Below are 8,385 nucleotides of genomic sequence, written 5' to 3'. Positions count from 1 at the left end.
CCCTCCCCCCCCCCCCCCAAAAAAAAAACCTTCTGTGTCCAGTTTCTTTTAGGGGAAAAGTTCCTTTGTTGGAGGGAAAATTTGACCATAGGACTCTTACAATCCAAACTTCCAGCTCCTAGAGCCTCATTCAAAACCGTGCCTTCCTGTCCTCTGTGCTCAGCATTAGGGGTACTCACTCATAAAAGGTGAACGTTCTGAACCTGAAAAGGCAAAAATAAGCCAAACCCTGGACAACTGCTCCCTAAAAAAAAAGGGCTCCTTTATTAGAAAGTAGTCCCCAAGAATTCCAAGCAGGTTGTTTTATCCTTATAAAGGGGCAAGTAAAAAGGAATCTGCCCCACCAGAAGGATGCAAAGCTGGTGTTTCTCCACTTACCCAACTTTAGTCACCAGCCAAAAAACAATTCTTTAGATGTCACTGCAGAAAACAGTGGGGTGACTTCTGGGGCTTTCCGTGTTTTTGTTTTGTTAGGTGGTAGAAACGACAATTATTTTATCAGCAGGGAACCGCGTTTCATTTAGTGAGATAAGTCAGGAACTCCACAACGTTAAGAGCTGGCTTGCTGATTCAGATCTGGGGTGGTGGCCCAAAACTCTGTTGTTGAACAGCTCAGCAAGTGACCCTGATCCTCAGCCACGTTTAGGAGTGGCAGAGCGTGTATTCTGCAGTGGTCCTGCATATAGTAACCCGTTTTCTAGGCACCTCTGTTCTGCTTGCAAAAACATGGCTCAGGATTGCCTGCAAAGTATAAGACTGATATCTATGTGGGGGATCTTGGAGATTTGGAAAATATACCCCTGCTCTAAGGAACTTAGCCAAAGTCCCAAGACAGTTCATTTAGGACAGTGGTCGGCAAACCGCAGCTCGCAAGCCACATGCAGCTCTTTGGCCCCTTGTGGCTCGGCGTTAGAACCATTTCTTCAAAACAGACGTGCCCAGGCCGAAAACCGACTTCTATGCATGGGCCACAAAGTTTCAATCACACTATACATGCACGCCCACACGTGGTATTTTGTGGAAGAGCCACACTCAAGGGGCCAAAGAGCCGCATGTGGCTCGAGAGCCGCGGTTTGCCGACCACTGATTTAGGAGAAACCCAGGATCTCCAACTGGGCCCTGGGTTTTGGGAGGGGAGATGGGAGACCCATGCCTAGCTCCTCCCCACAGGACCACGCTAGACGAGGCACTCAAACATCCACTACCCCACGTGTACCAAGTGGGAGCTCACAGGAGCCCGAGTCGGCCAGAGCAGCCTTTTAATTATTCCGAATCCCCATGAAAAGAAACCTCAATCCCCTGCCCAGGGATCACGAGAGACAACAGGATTTTTTCAATATTATTATTATTTTATTTCCTTTTCATATACAAAAAAGATAAAACTTGAAATAGTTCTAGATTTTTCCTCCTATTCTGTTGGGGTGTGGCTGCTTCTTCACACGTGGTAGGGGGGAGGAAGGGGGCTACATTCACATCGGTTTGTTTGAGGACCCAGTGCAGAGTTCAAGCAGCAAAACCCCAACGTACCAGAGCTAATTCCAAACTTGACACTCGTTTCTAAAATCACCACAGGAAAAAGAGGAACAGAGAGCCACTGCAAATGAATGAACTATGATACAATGTTCTTTCCAAAAATGCCTTCATTTTGCAACTGTAATTACATGGATGTCTGCTTTAGGCCATTTTCGATGTGTGCGTGTATAGGATATATATGTGTGTGTGTGTGTGTGTAACATATATATCAGCACACATTTGGAATCCAGACAGGGTAACAGCAACAAACTTTACTCTGTGTATATATAGATAGATATAGTTTTAAAAACATGATACTTCAGTACAACTTCTGTTAATTCAGTAGTACAAGCTATTTGTCCTACAAAATTTTCATTTTATAGCTACAAGGGTGAAAGTGACCTATTACATTTACATCTCACATATCCTGGCATACAAACAGTACCTAACCAAATTTGAGCCAAAAACTGGAAGTCTTTCGTTTTAGCACTTGGAAGAGCTTCCTTGCTGCGAACAGCCTTAAGTCATATAGTCACATCCCCAGAGTCTGCAATTACTCATTTTAAAACCGCAAGGAACAGGTGAATCCAAACTTTTAATTACAGTGTTTTATATACAAGTTAGATAACACAGCTCAGTAAGGCTTCGCTATCATCCTAAACCCAACACACGCATTCTCCACTAAGTTAGACAAGTCTTAGGGTTTCCCTTCTCCTTACGGATAATGTACAAACTGAGAAGTGGCTGGTAAAACGGATGTAGAAGATGGCAAAGGAGAGGTGACAGTCCAGCAGATGGTGTGCCCGCTGCTGTGTTCCTTTACGAGTCTGTGACCTGCAGGAGCTCTTTTCGCAAGAATGGACATCAAACGCGATGGAAGTTAGGCTTACAGTACTGTGTGGTTACTCAGATTCAAGGACAAATGTGGAGAAACATGAACAGGTGAAAAACTCGGCCTCTGACGCTGCCCTTAAGATCCCGGCAAATCCATAAGCAGATTCTTTTGTACAGTTGAAAATGGCATTGTATTGATTTGTGGCGCGGAACTGAAACCTAGAAATACGTTTCCAATCTGCAGTAACCCTCACCCTCAAATCTCAAGTACCACTCCATGTTCTTTGCCTTTTTACAGAATTCTAGGGGGAGGGGGGAGGGCGGAAGGGAATGGGGGGAAAGCCACTGGCATTTTCACAATCCTCCCCCTGCAGGTCTCAACGCTTTCAGATGAGATCGCCCAGGAATCTCTGTATGACCGATCACCGGCTCTCCGATGGCCTTGGACAGCGACTTGGATGCTTCCCCAATCAAAACCCAACTGCTGCCTAATCTTTCCTACTCTCATCTCTGCCGTGGCTGGTAGCGTTTTTTCCCTCGAGGAGGAGTTATTTGGCTAAACATACACATAACTCTCGGCAGTGCTCGGAGTAAACCCCACCCCCACCCCCAACCCCAGGGCTAACGCACTTGCAAGGACCCAGGTCGACAGTCCGCTGAGCAGGGCAGAGACCACACACACACCGTGAGGGCGGGGCCGGGACCCAGCGGGAACCCTGACCTCAGGCCCCACGGCCTGCAGGCCGCCACAGGCACACGGCTGTGACCGCTTTTGACCTTGGTCTGCTATCCATGCCCCAGAGACGAAGATTCAGATGTGGCGACTGCTGGTTCATTAAACTTTTTGAACTGGTAAAAAAGACTCTTTAAAAAATATATATATATTTATTTAAAATACATCAAAACGACAAACAGCCAATATCCCACAAAAGGCCTAATTTCACAGCAAAGTAAGCCACCGACATCTGCCCCCCCCTCCCCACCCCCCACCCCCCTGCACTGCGGTGGGGGGCGGGCCTGACGCCTGCCACTCAAAGGAATGTTGGGCATGGGAGCTTGGGCGGCCGGACGTGCAAGCCCAGCCGGTGGGACCCCTCTGCCCGTCCGTCCAGACGCGGGAATACTGAAAACGGCAGAATTTGAAGGGGAACTCGGGAAGCACCGCGCGGGCGACCCTCCAGACCCCCCGACCGCAGTGCACGGGGCGCTGGCCAGGAGCCCCCTCCTCGGTCCGAGGGGGGAGCTCCCTTCGCAACGCACACGTGGCCACGCGAGGCAGGGCTCCTGCCCGGGGACGGGGCCAGCCTGCAGGACCGAGGGCCCGGGCGGTGACACTGTCAACGTGAGGTCTGAGGTAACTGGTTCTGACAGTACCTGGAGCGCAGGAGCTGCACCCCGAGATCACAGCTGGGACAAAGGAAAAAGGAGGGGGGCCTGGGCTAGAAAAGACAAGGAGGGAGAACGCTTACAGCAGTTGCTTTTAGGGGGAGGCAGGTGAGAAAACAAAGGCACAACAGAATCCCATTCCCACAGGCGGGCGGGCGGGCGGCGGGCAGGCGGGCAGGCGGGAGGGCGCAGCACGACCTTTCTCTGGACACGGAGCGAAACGATGGGGGTCCCCGGGTGCGGCCGGATCTGCTGGAACGAAGCGCATGCCGAGCACAGGACGGGGGCAGGACAACCGCCCTCTGCCCGGGCTGGGCAGCAGCTGATTTAAGACGGCGCAGGAGGGGAGGGGCACCCGACACAGCGGCCTGCAGCCCGCGGGCAGGCCCGGATACCGACCCTGGGCCGGCAGATACGGAGACAAAGAACCAGCTTCCTTCCTCACTCCCCCTACTTCCCCACCAGCGAGGCTCCCCCAAATCACCACCCACTTCCCACCCCCCAATAAAACGGCGGACATGAAGGCGCCTCATGTGACACCAGTGATGCTGACCCGGGGGAAGAGCAGGGCCCCAGGAGAGGTCAGAAAGACGCCTGCTGGTGCGAGCTGCGCTTCCCTATGGGCTCCCTGGACTAAAGGGCTGCGCCTGGCAGCTCGCCATTCCATCCGACCACCCGCTCCACCCTCCCCCTTTCCAAACGAATACTCAGCTGGCCATCTTGTCCTGCACACGGGGAATTTGGTCCTAGATCATCCAGTCTGGTGAATTCCTCCCATCACCAAATCTAGTCCCAGCCTGCCCCAGTCTGCACCCCCAAGCACCTCCTGCTCCCCCAAACACCCTCCCAGGACTGACGACCACTGAGTTTGAACCTCAGAACCCTTTGTTCAAAAGACATCTCGGGAGGAAGCGCAAATGTGAAACACCGCCAGGCTCCCCTCGCTCTGCCAGGCCCCTCCTCCCTCTGCCAAGGCGCCTGGCAGAGGCACCGCGGTCCCAGGCAGCCAGCCGCAGGGGCGTTCTGGCCCAACAGGACCCATCGCCGGACTCCAACCGGCCCGCTGTGTCATGAGAATCCAGCGGAGCGCCAGGCCACCCCCGCTCCAGTGTACATGCGTCCTGAAAGGTAAAGCTCATGACGGGGGTGCCTACATCACTCTTCTTCACACGCACGAGGCTTTATAAAAATAATCTGGTATAAAACAATCTCCACGCTGCGCAGAAGAGCCTGTCAGGGGATATAACTAAATACATATGTAGAGCTATAGATTTTTCTTCTTCTTCTTAAAGTAAAATTTCAAGTGTCGTATCTCTATTATAGAACCTACTCTTTTATTTACAGTGCTAGCTAACCACATTCCGATGCCAGCCGACAGCAGACATTCATTCACAGGACTCCAGACGGGGGGGGCCCCCCCCCGGCCCCCGCCCGCACAATGACCCGCCCGCGCCTGCCTGGACCGCACAGGCTCACGGGCCCTCTCCCACCCCCCGTGACGACGAGCCCACAATGTAAACTTTGGAGATGGGACGCTTTTCCACCCGTGTCCGGAAGAGCCCACATCTGTACAACGAACCGCGAACGCGCGCACAATCCGTGTGTCTGTTTCTTTAGTGTCCTGTGTCCTCACAAGCGCCAGGGCCGCTGCCAAACACTGGCATTTAGAAAACAGGCATTTCCATTCACAAGGAAAAACCACTAGCGTCACCTCTACGAGCTGCCGAAGGAGCAAACCGGGCGACGCTGGTTTTGGCACGACAGGGACCCAGGGCGCGCCGCGGTCAGGAGGCCAGCTTCGTGAGCGCCTGGAAGACACCCGCACGAAGCGTACAAGCTTGGTGAAAACGCAGACGGTGGTGAACCCTTCCCAAAACGAAGATCCCAGCAGACCCAAAACGAGCGTAAAAAATCAATATTCAGAACATCCCACTAGACCACCCGTACTTCCGTACGATGACTGTTGGTGAAAATGTGGCTGAGCCAACCGAAGTTCCAAGGGGACAGGGGGTGTTGTAAACTTCTGCTTCTTTTTCCTACAAAACTAAATCATTATCCTAAAAAACAAAACAAAACAAAACAAACAAAACAAAACCAGCCAAGCCTTCTAAGGGTTTGGGATACATTCATAGGTGAATTGCTGGTTACAAGTCAACGACCAAGGAACCTTACTAAAAAGAACTACGGGTGGGGGACCCTGAATTCATTCCACACGTACCAATCTAGACCGAGAGCACGGAAAACGTCAACGCAATTCCTGGGCCCGCTTCTTTACCAAAAACACCACAGCTCACCGGGACGGAAACCTGTCATCGCCGGCTGGACCCGTTAGCTGCTGAGTGTTGGACTGTATTAGCCGCTGACCAAGGAGAACTCCCATCGCCTCGATGAGGAGGAGCCCCCACGCCCTCTCCTCTCCTATCGCCGCCCAGGGTGAGGGTGAGGAGTCAGCTCCTCGCTGTGCTGCTTAGGAAGGTGGTGGGTGCCCCTGACATGCCAACCGTGCCTGGCTCTCTCCCCAAACAGAAGCCATGACGAACCCCATAGGAAACGGCTGAGACGGGCGATCCCACGGCGTTCGGTCGTGGAAAACGCTGTACAATCAGGTATTTCTCCAGGGAGTCAAGCTCTCGGGAACGACGCCTGCCTATGGTGGGCTTTGAGTACCAATGCTTAAGACTTACCTACTGACGCTTACTCTATGACTGAGAAACACCCACCCCTGGTATTCCCGATGGGTGCTGGGGATGCTACCTGGCATTCTAAAAAGAGCAGAATCCCATTTGCAAGAGTGCCAACCAGCCTTCCCGCCCTAGATGGCACAGCCCCTCGTGGCTCAGCACGCAAGGGCCATGCGACCGGCCTTCTGAGCCACACGCAGCACATGGTGGACATTCAATACGCAGCTGGGCACGTCGCCAAGGGAACAGCACACCCACAACCCGGCGCCCAGTGCAGGGTGGCAGGGAGCGGGAACGTGGCCAACTGGAGAGAAAGGTGACACGCTCACCCGCTTTGCTTCCCAGAGCAGGAGGACGTGACAAGCCAGGACAAGAGCTAGCCTGGCCCCCGGAGGCCACGAAAGAGCTATCGCAGTGGCCCGGAGGTGAGACCCTTCCCTCGGCGGAGAAGCGAATGTCACGTGAAATCCCTCCCGGAGATGCTCAAGGCTGGACACCCGGGCGCCACAACTGGACAGGAGGGATCGAGTCCGAGGCGGCTGGTGCCCAGGGGAAAGCCCTGCGCGGGCAGAGCTGAAGCCAGCACGCCCGCCAGCAAGGCCGTGCTGAGTCACAAAGGCCGGTGATGCTCTCACCTTCCCTCATGGCCAGGCCTCCCTTCCTCCTGAGAACGGTCCATCGACAGCCCTGGCCCTGAGTAACTTGCTCAGGGGACTCCTGATGGGGACCAGCGGCCTCAGGACAAAGCCTGGCTGGCGCCGGCTCAGGGTGTCTGCTGGCTGCGTTCACAGCCTTCCCCGCCCGCTGCCCTTGTTAAGGGCCCTCTCGGGACTCTGTGAAACGGTGCTCTGTGTCCCCTGCCGGACTTCTCTGGCTAACGGTGTCTTCCCATGTGACCGTGGGTGTCTGCAGGCAGAGCACATCCTTTCCCAAAGCCCATCCCACAGCCAGGCGCCTGGACACCAGCATGGAGGACGGGCGGGGAGGAGGCAGCCTGGAGCCTACAGAGCTGGTCAGACCCCCGGCCTCTCCCCTCTCCCCGGCCACACCCAACGAGACCATCTCCTGGCGCCTCCTCCTGGGGCCCAGGCCCGAGAGAGGTGCCCCTGCTGCCGAGCGCAGGGCCAGCGAGGAGGGAGCCCCCGGATGAAGGCACGTGGGCCGCCAGGAAGGCGTCCTGACCAGCAGGTCCCCACGGCCCGGCCCGAGCTTGTCCTCCCGCGAAGCCAGCCAGCACACGACGGGAAGAGCCCCCGAGGGGACTCGGAAGAGCACGCGAGGAGGGCCGGGTGCCCCCGACGGGAACGGGACCCAGCCATTCCGGTGGAGCCCGCCGCAGGAGCCCGCGGTTCCCTGGCTTCTGGGGGCGAGAAGCAGGGCTGCCCAGCGCTGCCTGAGGAGAACGCTATGGAAAGTAGATATGGCACTTCTCAATAAATAGTTTAAAGCTTCTTAAAGAAATCGGTGAAAAAGAAAAGCAACTGCTGTAAGACCTGTTTTGCTGTTTAAAAAAAAAAAAAATTACTCCAAGGGGAGAAAAATACCACAGCACGAAATAGTGTTGTTTGTTTTTTTAAAGTAAACAACAACATAGCTTCCCCAAACAACACAACAACAACAAGACCTGTCCCTGGAGCCATCTCAGCCCGCTCCCACCTCGGCCCACCCCACGGAGCAAACACGGAGCCCTGGGAGGGGAGCCACCCTGCACGGCGGGAAGAGGGCACACAGCGTGCCGGGCGGGCGAGTGAGCAGCGGGCCCCGGGGGCCGCCCCGAATCACAGCGGATTCGGAGGCGACCACGGATCTCTCCCGAGGTCACAGCTGCTCATGTCCTCAGGCCACCGTTTTACCCAGTTACAGTCCTTCTGAGCAGCCACCCATCGGCCGGAAGGACACCCCTGGACCTCCAAACCACCCCCGGAGGTGTCCCTCGCAGGCTCCCAGGTCAGCCTCTCCCCATCGCCCTCCT

Source organism: Pipistrellus kuhlii, unplaced genomic scaffold, assembly GCF_014108245.1.
Source record: "Pipistrellus kuhlii isolate mPipKuh1 unplaced genomic scaffold, mPipKuh1.p scaffold_m20_p_11, whole genome shotgun sequence".
In the NCBI taxonomy this organism is placed as follows: Eukaryota; Metazoa; Chordata; class Mammalia; order Chiroptera; family Vespertilionidae; genus Pipistrellus; species Pipistrellus kuhlii.
Note: the sequence above shows the minus strand (reverse complement) of the source record.